Source organism: Delphinapterus leucas, chromosome 15 (genome assembly GCF_059928025.1).
Source record: "Delphinapterus leucas isolate spDelLeu-1000000601 "Yukka" chromosome 15, BTC_Dleu_Yukka2, whole genome shotgun sequence".
In the NCBI taxonomy this organism is placed as follows: domain Eukaryota; kingdom Metazoa; phylum Chordata; class Mammalia; order Artiodactyla; family Monodontidae; genus Delphinapterus; species Delphinapterus leucas.
In genome coordinates, this window is record NC_143143.1 from 7552710 (window position 1) to 7573414 (window position 20705).

General features: G+C 50.5%; 1 protein-coding gene and 1 pseudogene across 4 annotated transcripts in view; one reads left to right on the forward strand and one right to left on the reverse strand.

The window, feature by feature from the left end:
* COL26A1 (collagen type XXVI alpha 1 chain) overlaps nt 1-20705 on the forward strand; it is a 168829-nt gene that overhangs the window by 14185 nt on the left and 133939 nt on the right. The window lies entirely within an intron of this gene.
* LOC111182283 (histone H3.3A-like) lies at nt 1481-18757 on the reverse strand (annotated as a pseudogene).

The following is a 20705-nucleotide window of genomic DNA, read 5'->3' on the forward strand; positions in this document are numbered from 1 at the left end:
CAGGCTGTGTTAGTTTCCTACTGCTGCTGTAACAAATGGCCATAAACTTTGTGGCTTAAAACCGCACAAATTTATTATCTTACAGTTCTCAGGGTTAGAAGTCTGAAGTGGGTCTCCCTGGGATAAAAGGTATTCGCAGGATTGGTCCTTCTGGAGGGTCCAGGGAAGAATCCATTTCCTTGCTTTTTCCAGCTTCTAGAGGCTGCTGGCACTCCTTGACTTATAGCTCCTTCCTCCATCTTCAAAGAGCCTCCTCCAACCTCTCTCTCTGACTCTGATCCTCCTGCCTCCATTTTATAAGACCCTTGTGATTAGGTTGGGCCCACCTGGATAATAATCCAGGATCAGCTCCCCACCTCAAGATCCTTAGTTTAATCACACCTGCAAAGTCCTTTTTACCATGTGAGATAATGTATTCACAGGTTCCTGGGGTTAGGATGGGGCATTATTTAGCCTACAGCATGAACGGAAATGAAAGGTGAAAGATTTGGGGCCTTGAAGAGTTGGATTGAGCTTAGATTTCAAACAGTATTAAGACTGAAAGTGGCTTTGAGCCTCAGAAACCTGTTAAGACTCAGCCTTGTGTAAAGAGTCACGATAAGGGCATGGCCTTCTCACTGAAATTTTTACAGAGGCTGTGAGGTAGGGATTTAACTTTTGTTTCTTTCCCCACAAACCTCCCCTCACACTTCTACTGAAAAATCCATCTATTCCCAATAATTTGAAATGCCGCTTTTATCACATACTAAACTTCCCTATGTGCACAGCCCTTTTTCTGAACTCTTAATCTGATCTGGTGCCAAAACTATACTACTGTAATTACTATATCCTTATTCTATGTTTTGTTAGTTGATAGAGCAATTCCTCTTTGCTGTTCATTTTTATCAAAATATTCTTAGCATTTGTACACTTTTTCTTTTGGGTGAATTTTATTTTATTTTTACAATTTTATTTATTTATTTATTTTAGTAGTTTGATGTATTTTAATAGCAAACTTACAGGAAGAGCACAGAAGACAGACAACGTTAAAAACATGTACTTGCATATAGGACAACTCAGTTAGAAAAGTATAGTGAATGGATGGAATCTATTGTATGATAAAAATGCTACAAACACCATTTAGTTGCAGTCAATAAGAAATTTACTTGTTTTAAAAAAATCCAAAAAAAATCCAAATACTGGCATTGTCCAGAAAAATTTGACAGGTTTATTTCTAATTGTTATAAAGTTGAACTGCTGAAACTTGTTCACTGAAACATTTTGACCTGCATTAATGCTTTATGTCCCCACATTTACATTAAAAATTCACACACAAATGAAAATGGAAAAGCTGCCAATACCTGATTTCTGTCCCCTATTTTTCCACCTGCAATCATATTCTTAGGTACCTTTTGACCCCATGGGGGGGGGAAATCTAACGTTCAGAACTACCAATAACAGGAAGAGAAATTTTTTTTCTTTTAAAGAATGAAATGTTTCCCATCATAGTCGATTCTTAAGCACCTTCTCCACGTACGCAGCGTGCTATAGCTGGATGTCTTTTGGCATAATTGTTACACGTTTGGCATGGATAGCACGCAGGTTGGGGTCTTCAAAAAGGCCAACCAGCTAGGCCTCACTTGCCTCCTGCAAAGCACCAATAGCTGCACTCTGGAAGCGCAGATCTGTTCTGAAGTCCAGAGCAATTTCCCGCACCAGGCGCTGGAAGGGAAGTTTGCAAATCAGAAGTTCAGTGGACTTCTGATAACGTCTGATTTCGCGGAGCGCCCCGGTACCAGGCCTGTAACAATGAGTTTTCTTCACCCCTCCAGTAGAGGGCGCACTCTTGCGAGCGGCTTTTGTAGCCAGTTGCTTCCTTGGTGCCTTACCACTGGTCGCTTTGCGGGCAGTCGAGCCATGGTAAAGAGACCTCCTGACTTAACCCCACTTCTCCTTCCGCTGGAGCTCCGCAAGCTAGAGGCAGCGCTGGAGTTGGAGAGTGACAGCGGCGCGGCGGCAGCAGCAAACACAATTGAAAGATATTGGGTGAATTTTAGAATCATCTTTTCTTGTTCTATAAAACATGCTGTTGGGATTTTGATCTAGGCTGTGTTGACTTAATGGATTAATAGAATTCCATGTTTATAATACTGTGTGTTTTTCAGTCTTTCTGCTCCATTTATCCAGAGCTTGTTAGATTTATTCTTGGGCGTTTTGTAGTTTTTATTGCTATCGTGAATGAGTTCTTTTTGTTCCCTGACACTCTTAAATGTTGATGTCTGGCAAATAGGAAAGCTGTTGATTTGGGGTACGTTGATTTTATGTCCTGCTACCATAAGGCATTAAAAAAATATATTCTGATGGTTTTTCAGGTGGCTCTCTTGGGTTTTTGAGGTAGAGAATCCTATAGTCTTCCAATGTGTGTGTGTGTGTATGCGTGTGTACGTTTGTGTGTATGCGTGTGTGTGTTGGTCACCATGTAAGTCAACATCTTGGTTGACTTGGAAGAATGAGGCTTCATCTTTCTTACAAAGGATGTTGACGTAGAGGGCTCTGAGGAGAGAGAAAGGAAAGTGGGTTGTGGTTTGGTCTCCCCCAGAGTCATCTCCTCTGCTGCCTCTTCTCCTCCTTGTTTACTCTGAAGAGAGGCAGACAATGTGTGGGTCCTGGACGTGGTTAGAAGATGATGGTATATTTGCCTCACTTCTTGGTTTATAGATAGGATATTTTTGGAGTCCGAGGACCCAGGATTCACCCACCTTTCCCTCCCTCTCATCCCCCCTTTATTAAACAAATAGCCTAATAACAGACTGCGGTTTCTAGACTCCTTGTAGGGCCAATCATTCTGATGAGGCTAAATTATTTCTGCCATTATCACGCATCTGCCCTCTCCTTCCCCATCAGTGACAACTTATTCTTCCTGAAAACAGCCCTGGTCCTAGACCACGAGCTGCCAGCTTCTGTTTGGTCTCTTTCTCTCTAGCAAAGCCAGCATCTGTTTGAAGCAGGTGGGGAGGTGGATGCTGAGCTGGGAGTGGGGAGCATGTGAATTCCTCCCTCCCCCCACCCAGCTTGTCCTATGCCGGGAAATGCAGTTAAAATGAAAACCAAGGGCCATCTTGTTTAGCAGAGCCAAGAACATGAACCTATGTCCTTCTACACTGGTGTTCAGGTAGATGGTGTTCCCTGAAAACCACAGGTGGCCCAAAGCATTCCTAAGGCGAGAGAGCAGTGTTTCAGACTGGCATGACACTCTTTTATAGCCTGATGCCAGCCGTATTTTAGTCCATGCGTTAGCTGTCCAGTTGCTTCGTATGGACTGGGGCTGGCCGTGTGGGCCGACTCTGGTCCTCTGCACCCGTTGGTGGGGGAATCACAGGAACAGCTAAGACTGAGTCACAGCTGTGTCCCAGAGAATACAGAGGGCCAAAGTCATCAGTGCCTGGGATCTTGACACACCCTAGCAGGGAAGCTTCGGGGGGCCTGGGATTGTCTGCCTTGGTTATCGCCATATCACTGGAATCTGCCCATATGGAGCCAGAAATAGGTGATAAAGCCAAGTATGTTCATGCTGGGTGGGCATCTGCCATCTGTGAGTAGGTAGGCAGGTCAGTTTATAAAGGTTCAGCCAAGTTGGGCTGCGGTGGGTGGTCCCAAAAGCACAGGCCTAATAATACTCAGAACTTTGGAGTCAGGCAAATTGACATCAGAACCTTGGCCCCTCGTCTCGCTGTGGGCAAGTTCCTGTTACCTTGCATCAGTTTACACATCTGTGAAATGGGACTAATCCTAGCCAGTTCCTGTGGGAGCATTCAATGAGCTGTTTGAATCAGGGCTGTGTGTTCTACTTGGAATCTAGAGTGAACAGTGGCCCCTGGGGTGGGTTGTTCTGCCTTCTGGATGGTGGAGCACCTGGCCATGTGGCTGCCACGGGCAGCTTTCCCCAGGTCCTGTCCTGGCTTGCTTTATTCTTGTTTCATGTGCTTGTTCTGCAGCTGGACTTCGAGCCCCTTGGGGTCAGGAGCCCCATCCTAGATGGCTTTGTCTGCCCCAGCAGGTAACCCGGGGCTGAGCATGGAGCATGGGCTCAAACAATCCCTTATTGATTCAACCGCAGCCCAACTGGGACACCACAGTTGCTTTCTAGGCCAAGAAGTCCAAGTCACTCAGGATCCTGGAGTTGCATTCTAACCTGGAATGAACCAGGGAGTGAACAGGGGCTCGCTGGGCCATGACGCAGTGTGAGGGTCCAGGCATTGCACGAGCAAGGGGTTTGGAAGGAAAGTTCAATTCCCTGGCTGGCCGTTGGCAGGGAGGCGGGAGGGCTGGAAGTTGTCTGCCTGCTGGCCCGGGGCAGCTGCATGTGGGGACAGCTGTCTCAGCTTCGGACATAGGATCTGCCCCAAGATTAATAACAGAGCCTGGCCATGCCCGTGGGGAGCAGAGAGGGGCTTGGGTTACCACGCACCAGGAAATTCGCCTGCCCCACTGACAGTGGGTGGGTAGCCGGCAGGATGGATGGGCTCTGGGGGCTGGGGGGTGTCTGGGCAAGACAGCTCAGTGCGGGCCCAGCCAAATGCACCCCGATGGGATGCAAGCTGACCCTCCCAAGGGCCGCTTTCTTTCCGTTGGACCCGAAACCGGCAGGAGCTGATCTCCAAGAATTATGTGAAGCGTTGGGAATGGAAACCAAATGTTGGTGTCAGGTAGAGAAAGCTGATGGAAGCTCTCGGCCCAGCAGGCCTGGGAGCAGCAGGGGTTGGGGCTCCGGTGGCCAGCACAGATGTTTAGGTGAAAGGGGGCCTGACATCGTCTTTCAGAAAAGGTTTATTTTCCCCCGATTATATTTATCATAGATCATTCGGAAAATATGGAAAAGTGGAAAGAAGGAAATCATTTATAATTCCATTTTTGTAGGTTTAAAAATTTTAATTCTTTTTATTGTGATAGAATACACACAACTTAAAATTTGCCACCTTAATCGCTTTTACATGAACAGTTCACTAGCACTAAGTATATTCACATTGCTGTGCAACCATCACCACTATCATCTCCAGACCCTTTTCATCTTGCAAAACAGAAACTGTGCAACCATTAGACACTAACCCCCCATTTCCTCCTCCCTGCCAGCCCCTGGCAACTGCCATTCTACTTTCTCTCTCTATGGTTTTGACTACTCTAGGTGCCTTGTATAAGTAGAATCATACAGTATTGGTCCTTTTGTAACTAGCATATTTCACTTAGCATAATGTCCTCAAGGCTCATCCGTGCTGTAGCATGTGTCAAAATTTCCTCCATTTTTAAGGCCGAATAATATTCCATCGTATGGGTGGAGCACATTTTGTTTATCCATTCATCTGTTGATGGACACTTGGGTTTCTTCCACCTTCTGGCTATTATAAATAATGCTGATAAGGACATGGGTGTACACATTTCTCTGAGTCTCTGCTTTCAATTCTTTTGGCTAGATACCTAGAAGTGGAATTGCTGGGCCATATGGTAGTTCTATTTTTAACTTTTTTGAGGAACCATCATACTGTTTCCCATGGTGCCTGCACAATTTTATGTTCCCACTAACAGAGCAAATGGGTTCCGATTTCTCCACATCCTTACCAACACTTGTTATTTTGTAAATTTTTTTGGATAGTCGTCATCCTAGTGGGTGTAAAGCGGCGGTTTTGATTTGTATTTCTCCAGTGATTAGTGATGTTGAGCATCTTTTCACGTGCTTATTGGCCATTTGTTCATCATCTGTAGAGAAACGTCTATTTAAGTCCTTTGCCCAATTTTGAATCAGGTTTTTTTTGTTGAATTGTCAGTGTTCTTTATATATTCTGGATATTAACCCCTCATCAGATATGTGATTTCCAAATATTTTCTCCCATTGTGTGGGTTGCCTTTTCACTCTGTTGACTGTGTTCTTTGATGCATAAAAGTTTTAAATGTTGATGTAGTCCAATTTATCTATATTTTCTTTTGTTGCTTGTGCTTTTCATGTCATATCCAAGAAATCATTGCCAAATCCAGTGTCAAGAAGCTTTGGCCCTACATTTTCTTTTCTATTTTGCCCTAGGCGTTTTGCTCTTTTAGGACTTACATTTAAGTCTTTGATCCATTTTGAGTAAATTTTTGTAAATGATGTAAGGTAAGGGTTCAATGTCATTCTATTACAACGTCATTCTATTACGACGTCATTCTATTACGTGTGTATAATTTTCCCAACACATTTTGTTGAAAAGACTGTCCTTTCCCAATAATTCCATTTTTGAGAGCCATATTTCCTTTGGTATTTGCTGTGTGCTTGCATATATATATATATATATATATATATATATATGTATAATTTTGCACAGTTGAGATCACACAGGATTTGTTAAGGAGGAAAGTCAATATATTTAGTCTTGGGTCCTGCCTTTTTTTTTTTTTTTTTTTTGTGGTATGAGGGCCTCTCACTGTTGTGGCCTCTCCCGTTGCGGAGCACAGGCTCTGGACGCGCAGGCTTAGCGGCCATGGCTCATGGGCCCAGCCGCTCCGTGGCATGTGGGATCTTCCCGGACTGGGGCACGAACCCGTGCCCTGCATCGGCAGGCGGACCGTCAACCACTGCGCCACCAGGGAAGCCCGGGTCCTGCCTTTTAACACATTCGCCTGGAAGCCTCAATGAAGTGGCCTTCAGTCATTATGCAGGTATTCCAGATGCCCAGGGTTTAGCAGGGACTGTTAAACGGTTGCTGAGTGTGCAGAAATGGTTCGGAGAAGGTCACTGTCTTCAAAGTCCAATAGAGGAGACTAAATGAACTATTATCACAGGACGTCTGGAGTCACAAAAGTCTGGACAAAGGGATACAAGGAAACAGAGGCAGGAGCAATGTGGTACCCAGGACAGCTGGGGAGGCTTCCCAAAAGGGGTGACATTTGAGGTGCCTCTGGAGGAAGAAGAGGCAGAGATGGGGAAGACGGAGGACAAGGAATGAGCAAAGGCCCAGCAAGAGGGTGGGAGGGGGCCTGGCATGGTGTGGCCCTGGGTTCTGGGAACGAGAGACAGAAGCAAGGATGGAGGTGAGCATGGTTCACCCTGGGGGCCATGAGGAGCCTCTGGAGTTCTGGAAGGATTGGAGTGGAGTGATGTGGGCCACCAGATATGATGCCCATCAGAGCCTTGCAGCCATATAGAGTCAGGGGCTTATGTTATGTCACCAGTCTGCAGAGAGATGAGTACAGCTTGGCAAATGGTAAAATGGCAAATGGTAAAACCTTCCGGAGAATATCTCACCAGTCACAGCTCACCACCACCCTCTTTCAAGGCCTGTGGAGGCTGAGGCATAATGTAGCACAGGGGAGGTGACCTTGCCTGGGGGTTTGTTTCTGAGGATAGTATAATTTGATGGCCAAGGGTCTGACTCGTAGTTTGAGTCCTGCCCCTACCACCTGCCAGCTGTGTGACCTAGGAGAAACCATTTCTTCTCCACAAGCCTCGATTTCCTCATCTGTAAAGTGGGGACAGCCATCATATCTACCCCAAAAGTGGAGGAGAAGATTTATAATAGACTTTATCACATTAGGAATTATTATTATTTTTTAAATTAATTAATTGATTTTATTTTTGGCTGCATTGGGTCTTTGTTGCTGCGCGTGGGCTTTCTCTAGTTGCGGCGAGTGAGGGCTACTCTTCATTGCAGTGCGTCGGCTTCTCATTGCGGTGGCTTCTCTTGTTGCAGAGCAAGCGCTCTAGGCACGTAGGCTCAGTAGTTGTGGCACACGGGCTCAGTAGTTGTGGCACACGGGCTTAGTTGCTCCGCGGCATGTGGGATCTTCCCGGACCAGGGCTCGAACCCGTGACCCCTGCATTGGCAGGTGGATTCTTAACCACTGTGCCACCAGGGAAGTCCCGGAGGAGAAGATTAAACAAGAAAAGTCTTTAAAACACTTGGTATTATCCATCTTGGATCATGTGTTTGAACTTTTAATTTCATTTGTAAACTTTTATGAAAGTTGCATATGTACATAGTTTCGAGAACCAAATAGTTCTACAAGGCTTAAAATGAAAAACAACAGCCCTCCCTCATCCACTTCCTTTCTCATGTTCTCCGGAGACAACCACTCCGACTCTTTTAACTTTTCATATTTTTAGTATTTGCACCCACATCTCTAAGATACGTAGTTACATTGCTACAGCTTGATTTTTCTGTTTCGGGCATTAGGTATCAGTTTTCCACTTATGAAAGGTGAGAGTGGAGCATCTTCCACACGCTGCCCTCCCCTTCACACACATTTCCTGTGCCCCCATTTTCCCAAGACACTTTATGTCACAATTCTAGTGAGCACAATACTCAGGTCTTACATTTTATGCCAAGTGATAGCTGAGCCATGCAGTGTACTACGATGGCTTTTCCTGAACGCATTTCTGACCCTTCTTGCTTTTGTTCACTTAGCTTTTCTGTGTTTTTATTAATTCATCTCCAAACTCTCTCCCAGTTGTGCAGATTTCCTCCTGACACTTCATGAGATATTCCATCACTTTCATCTTCTTCCGGCAATTGCTCCTTGAACCTCTGATCTGCTGCGATCTGGGCAGGTAGAAACCTACAATTTTGGGATTGCTCTTCACCAACAGCCTGGGGATCTCCTTTGCCCCCAAGCTTCCTCCCTGTATTGGGCACCCTCTTTCCTACAGTTCATATCCACTCTTTTGGGTTTGCTGCCTCATTGTGATGGAACACATCCTCCAGTAGCTTTCTGAGAAAAGGTGGCATGTTTACGAGGCTTAAGGTTAGGTGTTCTACCCAAGAGCCAAGGCTGAGACATTTATATATTTCTCCTGCCTGCCTTGTCCACGGGGCTTTACACCAGGGTCTCCCACTGACTTCCCATCATCCTCAGGTTAGACTGCCAGGGATCCATAAACCCAGCAATGTGAGCTTATCCCTCTGAATTCATACATTTTATTAGTTTCTGGCCTCTTACAAATTCCTTTCCTTTCTCTCCAACATAGCCATGCACTCAGTAATATGTGTTTTTGATATTTTAACCAGCATCATTAGTTGTGCTGAACCAGGAAGGATTTTGCGCACAAGATAAGGGCCTTGGGTGGGGGAGGGGAAGAGGGACCATCTGGGGAAGATAAGAACTAGAGCCTTTCTTCAAAGGCCACAGAGAAAATTGCCTGTAGGGAATTCACACTCAGACACTCCAGGTGGGCCTATGAGTACCAGGAACTATGGAGTTGACTGAGGCAAAGTCAACTTTGCATGGTCCAGGGGCTCATGTGGGTCAGACACCCCCTGGGAGCAAAGACCCAAACTTCAGCCCAGTCACAGGTGCAAACAACCGGGGACAAAAGCAAGGGACAAATAAGTGAACACACAAGTGAACGCCTGACCCACCATCTTCCGGGAAACTGAGGCCCTGGCCTCACCTCTCCTCAGGGGCAGGTCTGTAATTCCGAGGGGTCCTGGAGCAAAGTCCTCTTCTGTGCTTTGTTCCCACCAGACCAGCTTTCCAGAAGCCACTTTAAAGAAGCCACAGAGGCCACCAGCTTTAGGGGTCTTGCTTTTTCCTTTGAAGTGGGAGTGGGCGGAGAAGGAGTTTTCCAGAAAATTCCTTGAGGCAGCCTCAATGTAAATATCTGGTGAGGTCTTAGGAATTGGGAACTGCTTCTCTGGGGCCGGGAAGCTGAGGGCCCGCTGCAGAGGGCTTGGGTAGAGGGGTGGGAAAGGGCCTGGCCAGCTGGGGCCTCCCACACACCCCCAGAGCTCCGCTCCCCTCTCTCCTCCCCTGTGGCTCCAGGATTCCCTCCGAAGAGCATCCCCCCTCTGTAGGTCTCCTCTTTGGCCTGTGCCCTTTGCCCCCACCCTGCCTCTCCAGCATGACCTGCTAACCAAAGCCTTCTGTGCGAGGTCAGCGCTGCCTGGCGGATGCCTGGGGGATGGGGAAGCAGAAGGGAAGGGGGATGGGGAGAGCCCCAGCCTTCAGAGCCGGAGCAGATGGCGAAGAAAAGAAGCTTGTTTTCCTCGCCGGGGGTCCGGTTCCAGTACAAGAGGGGAGTTTCTCCAGTCTCGGGAGTTTGCTTGCACACAAGCACACGTGGGAATGTGTGAGTGGGGGGGTGGGTCACCCCCTTTTTGCTGGAAGTGCTGGGGCCTGCTGGGGATTCTGGTTGTTGTTTACCTTCCTGAAGGCCTGACTCTGTCTGGGCTGTGAATTCATCCCGGGCAGGGGCCGTGACCCACCCCCCTAGTTCCTGTGTACCCTGGGTGTGTGTCGGCACAGATCTGGTTGAGTGACAGCTGGTCCCAGGAGACTTCAGGCGGAAAAGAGAGTCTTCGTCTTCTCCAAGGCTCTCTGGGGGAGGGAGCCATCTCTGCATTTGGACCCAGTTCTAGAGGACTTAGAGCTTAGAGACAGCGTCTGTCCTGCTCACTGAAGTCCCTGGAACATCCTCGATGCCTGATTATAATGGCAAACACTTCATTCGTGCTTATTCTGTGCCAGGCGTTCTTCTTCCTGTGTTACATATATTGACTCATTCCTCACAATGACCCCACAGGTTAGGTGCTGGTATTATCCCCATTTTCTAGGTAGGGAAACTGAGGCCCAGGGAGGGAGAAGTCACTCTGGGCTTCACAGCAGAGCTGGGATGTGGGAGGTGGGTGCCGAGGCGGGAGAGTTCTCCAGATTGGTGGAAACGGCAGGAGCAGAGGCGCCCCGAGGGCAGCGGGTCTGCCCCTTTTGAGCCATCCGCACCCACCCCTGCGTCCTGTCTGTAGGCACCTTCCAACAGTTCCTTTCTTTTCGTATCAGTTGTTTTGTACTGCACGCCTTCTGTATTAACTAGGGACCAAGTTTCCCAAAACCAGGCTTATGGTCACATCTGGGAACCCCGGAAAGGTGGCAAAGGTCTGTGACCCAGTTCCCACTTGTCTGAACTGCACCTCCCTCCACAGGCCTGGTGTGGCCACCGCTCGGCTGTGTGGCCTGGGGCCAACTCTGTGTAGGAGGTGGAATAAAAGCCCCCAAAGATGTCCACATTCTACTCCCCAGAGCCTGTGAATATGTTACCTTACGTGATAAAAGCGACTTTGCAGATGTGACTAAATGAAAGCTGTTGAGGTGGAAGATGTTCCTAGATTCCAGGTGAGCACAAGCTAATCACACCGCCCTTCTAAGAGGGAGGCAGGAGGGCAGATGTGACGACGGAATTAAGAGGTCAGAGTGATGTGAGGAAGGGGCCTTAAGCCAAGAACTGCAGGCAGCTTCCAGAAGCTGGAAAAGACTCGGGACAGATTCTCCCCTAGAACCTCCAGAGGGAACCAGCCCCATCGACGTCAGCCCCGCCGACACCTTGACTCCAGCTCAGGGAGACTGATTTAGGACTTCTGGCCTCCAGAGCTGTAAGATAATAAATGTATATCATTTTACATTGCTAAGTGGATGGTAATTTGTTACAGCGGCCCTAGCACAGCAACACACCATGTCCCCACTCTGAACCACAGTCTCTTCATCTGGAGAATGGTCACAGCACCCACGTCCTGACTCCAAGGCTCTGGGGGTCAGAAAGCAGGAGACCTTCCATTCTTCTGGGCTGTTGCTGGAACTTTCTGTCACCTAAAGCAGGTTTCTGCCCATCAGCGGATGAATGGATAAAGAACACTTGGTATTGACGTGCAGTGGAATATTATTCAGCCTTTAAACAGAAGAAAATCCCGCCATTTGTGACAACATGGATGGAACTGGAAGACAGAATACTAAATGAAATAGGCTAGGTGCAGATGGACAAATACTGCATGAGGCCACTTATAGGAGGGACCTAAACTAGTCAAATTTATAGAAGCAGAGAGTGGAATGGTGGGAGGAGGGGCAATGGGGAGGTACTAGTCAAAGGCTACAAAGATGCGTAAGTTCTAGAAATGCTGTGTAGTTAACAATGCTGTAGTGTGTGTTTAAAAATTTGCCAAGAGGGTAGATCTTGTGTTAAGTGTTCTTACCGCAGAATAATAGTAATAACAATCATGATAATAAGTAGGGCAGGAGGAAACTCTTGGAGGCAATGGATATGTTTGTGGCATAGATTGTAGTGATCGTTTCCCTAGCGTATCCTTACCTCTGAATTCATCAAGTTGTATCCATTAAATATGTACAGCTTTCTGTATGTCAATCATACCTCAATAAAATGGTTTAGAAAAAGAAAACAAGCGGGTTTCCAGGCCTCACTGTTGTGAGGTCTCTTCTGGAGGGGAGAGACCCTTACCCAGAGGAGTTCTAACCAAAAGCTCGGCAATCCCACCACAGGCCTGATTAAAAGAAACCTTTCTAGCAGGAAAACTGCACGTCATTAGTTTTCAGCTTTTTCTTGTGTGAACGACCGTTGGGAGGCCTGGTTCACAGCATCCTGCAGCTTGGGATGCATTTAATTTTCTATCTTGATCCCATGGCAAAACCCACAGATAGGAGTGCATTAGCCGGCCTGGTCCTGGCGGCCGCGCTCCTGGGATGGATGAGCTGCAGATGTAAGGGCCCTCCTGAGCTGCCCTGTGGGAATCACCTGTCTGCGGGCGTTCCTGGAGGGACAACGGCACTGCAGAAACAAACCAAGAACTTGAAAGTGCGTCTCTCTGCCGGATGCCAGGGGAAAGGGGCAGTTCTTCTGCGGTGATTTTGTGTCTTTCTTGTGGCCGGCCCTGTGGTGCCTGGAGGACTTGGGCAAAGCCGCCAGATGAGAGGGGAAAGGTGAGGGGAAGGTGGGCTGCCTGAACAGGGGGACATCTGCCTTCAGTCACAGTGGAGAACAAAGTGGGGCTGAGGAATTACATTGGACCACCCTTCTCTGGAGGCTGCAGCCTTCGGGTGGGGTCTCAGCCCTGGGGTCGTGCACACAGGGGCTCTGGAGAAAACCTTCTGGAACTTAGCTGTGTTCACGTCCTGCCCTTGCTTACAATCTGTTCTGAGGGCTCCCCCCGGCCTCAGGCCAAGGCTGGAACCCCGAGGCCACTCCAGCCACATACAGCTTCTCTGGCAATTCTAGCGCTTTCAAGCTTTTGCAAATGACCATCCTCCTCATGAAAGTTCCTCAGGCCCAGCTCGGAGTCAGGCTGATGCTGGATGCTGGGGGTCCTTCCCCTCCGCCCAGGATTGTGTGCATCCTGGGAGGGACCTGGGAGGCCTGGACCAGTGGCAGCAGGAGTGAGAGGGTGACGTAGCAGCCCAGTGGGTGCTGAGGAGACAGCATAAAGCCCTGGTGCAGGCGAGGGGGCCGAGATGCTGGGGAATGGTGATGTTTGCTGAACGAAGGGCCGAGGTGTGGGGAAGGGAAGTCGGTTTGGTGTGATGCTGGGTTTGCATCTGAGCCTGGGGAGGGTGCAGTGCCCGGACGTCCTGGAGAAGATGACGGGGGGCCTTCCCCATAGAGGTCTGGAGTGGACGAGCTCCCTCCAGGCGGGCGTAGAGGGAGACGGGGGAGGGTTCATGGGATCTGCGGGACCCCGACATCTAGATGAGGCTCAGAGAGGGCGGAGGAGGGGAGAAGTTGACAGGGTTCAGAGAGTCAGGAGGGGAGATTTGGGAGACAGGGACTGAGGCGCGGGCGTGTGGACTCCTCTTTTGAGAACTGCGACCCCGAAGAAGAGGAGGAGAGAGAAGGACGAACCCTGGGCATGGGGACCCGGATCTGGTGCGAGAGCCTGGAACATGCAGGTCACTGGAGTAAGATCCAGTGGAGAATGGACATGAAAGCATGGAATATATAGGAGTTGGGAGGTGGGGGGACACCTGGCATGGCCTCCTGATCCCAGGTGAGCTGAGAGGCGGAGAGGCCACCTGCTTCCAGGTGAGTGGGAGGGGGAAGACTCAGCCCTGGTAAGCCTGGAGGACGCTGGGGGAGAAGCCAAGGCAGTGTGCGCCTGTGGGGCTCAGCGTTCTCAGTGGATTGGGAGGTGAGCGGCCTGCAGCTGGGGGGAAAGGAGAGGAGGGGAGGGGAGGACAGCAGAGCATCTTGGTGGGGGACCAGGAAAGACTGAGCTGCCACCGGCATGGAGGGCCCTGGGGGGACCAGGCAGGACGTGGCTCTGGGGGATCAGAGTCCCTGGGCAGTGGGGCAGGTCCGGGGTGGTTTGACCTTACCATCCCTCGCCGGCAGAGCCAGGCATCTCCTCCTTAGGGCTCCCCCAGCATCCCAGGTCCTGGCCTGTTCTCATCACCTGCCTCCTACTTCTGTGGTCCTTCGCATCGTCTGTGTCCTTCCCCCAGATCGCAGATCTCCTTCCTGCTCTGTCAGCCAGTGACCACGTCAGGGGCTGGTGCCTAGAGAGGGCTTAATAAAAGTTAATGGATGGGGACTTCCCTGGTGGCGCAGTGGTTAGGAATCCGCCTGCCAGTGCAGGGGACACGGGTTCGAGCCCTGGTCCGGGAAGGTCCCACATGCCACGGAGCAAATAAGCCCGTGTGCCACAACTACTGAGCCTGCGCTCTAGAGCCCGCGAGCCACAACGACTGAGCCTGAGTGCCACAACTACTGAAGCCTGCACGCCTAGAGCCCGTGCTCTGCAACAAGAGAAGCCACCACGGTGAGAATCCCATGCACTGCAACAAAAAGTAGCCCCCGCTCGCCGCAACCAGAGAAAACCCGCGCGCAGCAATGAAGACCCAACGCAGCCAAAAATAAATAAATAAATTTATATAAAAAAAAAAAGTTAATGGACCAAATGGCTTAGAACCACCCTCAGGAGCTCAGAGTGTCTTTGCTCTGGAAGCCGCAGTTAGACGGGGTGAGTGGAAAATGGTTCACTTCTGTGCCTGACGTGCCCCACACGGTGGCTCTGCTTTGCTGGAAATGCTCTCCGAGCCCCTGGCTGGGGGATGATTTTGGAGACCCAGGTGTTTACAGAACTACCTGCCTGGAAAGGATGTAGGGCTAAGGCTTTCCCTGACACCGCCAGTCCTGTGGGTGGTAGAAGCCTGGCCCGGGCCGGCTGGAGGACGTGGTACCTTGCTCGGCCAGTCCAGTTTCCCAACTGTTCTGGCTTCTGGGCGAGAGGCAGTGTTGCTCGGGCCCTTCTGCCGAGGTGGGGGTGATGGCCTCTGTAATAGTCCCCCAGCTCTGATGCTGCCTTGTGGGTTCCATCTGCTGCTGAGGAGGAGGCAGAGGCCCAGAGAGGGATGGGGCCTGTACAAAGTCACACAGCAATTCCTGCAGCTGGACCCCCCAATCCAGAGCTCTGGAAGCTCTTGTGAGGAAGACCCCTGGAACCCACTGGCTGATCTCAGATGGAAAGGGCAGGATCCGCTGTTGTCTACCCATGTTTCCCGGCTACCTGCTGGAGGGGTTAATGGGCCATCCATGAGTAGTGCTGATAGCAAGATACCTCTAAAAGGTAGGAAGCAAAGGCAGATTTGAGAAATGGTGATCCCAAAGAAAAGGCAAACTTCACAAACAGCAGGATGTAATTCGGAACACTGCACTCATTCTCCTGGATTTTGCCCTTTGCAGGGGAATTGAGGCATTCCGTAGAGACTCCGACAGCTGTGGGTTTCTGGGGTGTCATGGGCCACCCAGCTGGGCCTGGTGTTTAGAGCCGGAACCCCTTTCCTTTGGAAAGGGATGCAGGTCCAGAAGGTGTTCTGCTCACAGGAGACTCGCTTGGTCGTAATTGTGTGTGATCCTCGGCGGGTATCAAATACCAAATTCCACAGTCAGTCCCTTTCAGCCGTCACATTCCTCAGATTCTTATCAGTTTTTTTTTCCTCAAGTGAACACTGGGAACCACTCTCCCCGCTGATTGCAGAAGGAGGGGAGAAAATTAAAAACAGGAGTCCTGGCTTTCGTTCCCGACTCTGCCACCAGCTTGCCATCCACCTTGGGTCCTTCCCTTCTTTTCTCACCTGTAAAGAGAAGGGGTTGGGACAAGATGATCTTTGCAAAATCTCTTGTGGTACAAAGCTTTCGTAATCCTCCATCCAAGTCCATAGCAAGATGCCGTCTGGAAAATACACCTAAACAACATTCCGACTGCTTCACCAAGCAGGAGAATTTTCCAGCACATCTGCAGTGGTGGGAGCTTAGCAGTGGTGGCCTTTCCATGTGTCCCCTCCCTCACGGGGCACCGTTCCTTCCCCTGAATGTTGCAGCAGAGATTCTCAGAGATGGGCATTCTGAGTTCCAAGGGGCTGGGCCCTCAGGGGAATGTTCCAGTAGTTTGCATCTCCTTGCCCAGCAGTCTGCTGTATGGCCTTTGGCCGTACCTGTTGGCAGCAGTAACCATGACTGTCACTGCCACTGATTTTCCTTTACAAGTCACAAACTGCTTACACATTCGTTTCGTGGATCCCAGGCTGTGTGTTATTATTCCCATTTTAGAGAGGAGGCCCCAGAGGCTCGGGTGCCATGAAGCCTGTTCAGCTAGGCAGAGCAGAACCAGGACTGGAGCCCGGCTCTCCTGACCCACCCACATCCTGGGCATTTTCCACATCCCATAGTGTGTGGGGTCACGCAGCTAGTCAGGGGCCTTGCACGAGGCAGGGGCTCCATGGACATTTGCGCAAATTGGCGAGTGATGCCCCCTCGGCCCCGCCATGCAGGGCCAGCGTCTTGGTTGGCATTCAACAGTAGGAGTCTTGAGGCACATGCTATGCTGATGTTTATGGAAGTGAAACATTTATATCCCAAGGATCCTAAAACTCCAAACCAAGGAGGTGGTCAAGCCAGAGCAGTCTGACGCTCACAGACCCGGATAGAGTCTCTGAAACTGTCCATCATCTAGTGGAGAAAAAAAATGCAGATACTATTGGGTAAAGAGCAAAGTCTTCCTTTGTCCCAGAAAAGATAGAGCTAGTTCAGGATCATGATTATATTTCCATTATGAAGTACAATCAACGGAAGTGCTCAGTAAACGTTACTTATCCCCGCAATGAGTCAGCAAGGTGCTGCGCATTTGTTCTGGACCTGCCAATGGTCCCCGTGTCCACTGGGGCACCAGGATGCATTTGGTCAGTGAGTGACCTCTGCGGAAAGCGGAGCTTTCTTGTGTCCAAGATCAGGACAGGATCTAGCAGCGTCTTTCTCAAAGACACAGTCCTTCGTGGTCTTTCTCAAGTGCACCGTCTCTCAAAACCACCTACTGACTCAGATTCTGTGAAGACGGGCCCCAGGAATATGCATGTGTAACAGGTTTCCGGGTGATGCTGAGTAAAGAAGGTGACCCTATCCACTTGAAGGAAGTTGGAAGCTAAAGCAGGAGTAAGAGTAACGTTTACTGAGCGCTTACGATGTGCCAGGTTCAGGGGTTCTCGTGAAAAGTGCTGGTCATGGGACCACTAAAGTGCTTAGCCAGAGGGCATCTCAGCACGTGGTCCTCGTAAACGTGGGCAGGAACGCTGACCCCATGCAACGCGTTTGGCCCCATCTTCTCACAACTTGTGGCAGAATGCTCAAAACCACATGGTCTGTTCGGCCAAATCATATACTCCCTTAGCTGCCCTCCTCTGAATGGGTAATTCAACCCCTAAGTAGCTGATGTTCTGTGCAAGGCTCTTTCCAGCCTCCTCTCAGTGGGGGGAGGCCTCAGGAATTCTCAGCTGTGGAAGGTGCTAGAGGATGAATGCAGACAATAATTAAGTGGGAGGAAGCCCAGAGGCTGCCTGTGGCACAGCCGTGCTCCCCGGGGCTTGCCGGCTCTCCAGCCGCCCCCCCCCCCACGCAAATCTGCATTCGCCCTCCAAGCCTCCGTGCACGCGGGACCCTGGAGTCTGTGCCATCGCCCTCCTTTTTTAACAGAAACGTTTGGTCAGTTGCCGCGGGGCTTTCGGATCAACATCTTTACCTCTAAAAGTCAGTGACCTTAAATGTACTTAAATTCCTCCCCAGTGTTGCCTTGAAACGGACCGTTCCAGTAAAAACGCCTGTGAGGAGATGCAGGCAAATTGACCCGCTTATCCAAACACTCCTACTGGTTTTTGTGCCCTGAAAACCCATCAGGCCTTAGTGTAACGTACACTCAGCTATCCTTACATAAACAAAACCCTAACTCCGGACAGTGGTTTAGGTGGATGAGAGATGAGAGATGGAGAGCAGCGTCAGCCGTACAGACACTTACTTTGTTGGGAGACAGCACGTAGTGGTCCGTGGGTTGGCCCCGTTTGGATCCAGGTGGTAAAGCCCATTTCAGGGGGCTTCCGCCGGGCCTCGGCTGGTCCCTTCATGGTCTGTGCCCGTTTATCCCAAATGGGCTCAGCCTCTGCCCTCCCCCCTGCCACCAGAGGGTCCTCCTGGAACCCCACTGACCGGGTTCCCCTCTCATTTAAAAATCTTCCGAGTCTTCCGGCGCCCTGGGTTCGATCCCTAGTTGGGGAACTAAGATCCCGCAAGCCGCGCAGCGCAGCCAAAAAACCCCAAAAATCTTCCATGGCTTACCTCCTCTTTTCCAATAGGGTGAGTCTCCAGGCTCTTTGAGGGTCAATTGTGTATCTTCACCCTCCATCCGCCAAGTGGGTGTCCTGCCTCTGCTCACCGTTCCCCTCCCAGGACGGGGCGCTCACTACAAACGTGCGGGCAGCTCATTGCACCCATGGCCCACCCTCCGGAAGCAGTACCTCCCCAGCCTGAGTGGAAGTCTGCCTTCTGGTGGGTGTCGTGTTCTGACCCGACTCCGGGCCCTCTGCGGCCCCACAAGCAAGTGTTGTCTAGCTCCCCTGCACTTATCTTGGCGGGGGGGAGAGCTGGCCTCCCAGAGCTGCCTCCCGCCACCACGGCCGTCAGCTTATTTCTGCTCAGTATATCTGAACGCTCCATCGTCGACAGGCCTCCGCTGCTGGAGAGGGCAGATGTGGACCCGAGGGGCGTGGGGCCATCCCCTCCACGTCACCAAACCTTGGGCTTCTGACCTGTCCTCCTCCCATGGACACTCACTGCTCTGCAGGCCAACCTTCCCCTCCTCCCAACCCTGGTGTCCCCTGCTCAGAGGACAGCGGTCGCAGCCCTCTCCTCCCAGTGCACTGGCTCTCAGTTTGTTCCTTTTCCCGTTGGGGCTCACGGCAGACACCAGGTGGAGTCTCCAGGAAGCAGATTCTGAGATGCGGTCCAAGAGGGAGGACGTGTATTGGGGGCGCCTCTTAAGATTGATGCCCGTGGAAGGGAGGGGCAGAAGCAGGAGTTAGAAGGAGAAGGTGAGCTTTGATGTGGACCCAGTGACAACTACCATTGACCTCCAGGGGGCCCTGCACCTACAATGGACCTTCAAGTTGTCCTGAGGTCCATATGACTGAGCCTTTCATCTTGTGCAGGGACCAGACACTGGACGGGGCCCCAGGAAGAGCCGGCCCTTGGGCAAGGTGGTTCTGGGCAGCTGAGGTCTAAAGACCCTTCACTGAGGGGGGATCTGGGTGGCACAGCCCAGGGTCCACCATATGTGGGCCAGTGCAGAGGGGAGCGGGGATGTTCTCGACGTTATTCTGCTCTTAAGACAGCCTGAGAGTGCCTTTGCTTTCTGCATGCTGCACACACCTATGACTCACGCCTCTGACTCACAGTGAACTTATTGTTGGCGAGAACCACTGCGCCCCATCTGGGGCCTGTCCGCTGGGTTTTGGGGCTGCAGTGCAGGACTCCACATTTGCCTGGTCATGTTTCATCTTGTTAGACTTGGCTCCTTGCTCTGGGCTGGGGAGATCTAGCTTGGATCTTGACCCCCTCCCAAGACCCAGGCCCTGCTTCTCCCAGCTCCTGGGCTTCCGCGGTTTCTCTCAGCAGCCCCGCTGCCTTCGTCATGGTCTGTGGCACGGCCCTCTCCCGGCAGCACGGCCCCAGGTGGACAGGCCACCGTATGCCGAGACCCATGCACTCAGGGTGAGCTCTAAGTCAATTCGGCAAGGTAGTCAGGGGGCTAAGGGCTGGGCTTGAATCTGGGTTGTCTGTTGACTTGTTGGGTGGCCTTGGATGTGCCTCGGTTTCCGCACCTGGAAAACTGGCAGAACAGCAGTTCTGACCACCCAGGATTGTGTGAGGCTGAATGGAGGTCTGATTTAGGTAACCGCAGGGAAGAGGGGGCAGGGGACAGGACCGGCTTGGAGCCAACCCTGTGAGCTCTCCTGTGGCCTGAACTGCCCTCAACAGTTGTCGCAATGGTTTCACGCATGAGGTGGGGGCCGTCCCCTCTGCTTGCTGTTTTGCATGTGAGGTGGTCCCCTGAGGCACACGGCTCGTAAGGGCCTGCCAGGGGATGTTGTATTTGCTGTCTAACTCTGCTGTCCTCACTGGCAAGGTGGATACAGCCTGGGGTTTGGAATTAGAAGGCTGATCTTCAAGACCTAAGATAAAAGGTATAAACTTCCAACTACAAGATAAACGAATCTCAGGGATAAAATGTACAGTATAGGGAATATAGTCAATGATAGCGTAAAAACTTTGTATGGTGACGGATGGTAACTAGACTTATCGTGGTGATCATTTTGTGATGTATAGAAATATTGAACCACTGTGTTGTACACCTGGAACTAACACAGTGTTGTAGGTCAGTTATACTTCAATTCAAAAAAAAAGAAAAGAACCTAAACTGATCACTTATCACTGTGTGACCTCGAGTCTCCCCTGCAGTCTGGGGTTCCTTCTTTGTAGAATTCCTACCTGAGACTTGTTGAGAAGATTAAACAAGGTCACGTATGTGTGTGAGTTGACTAGGGCAGCCATAACAAAGTACCACACAGGGGGCAGCTGAAACAACAGAAGTTAATTTCCTTAAAGT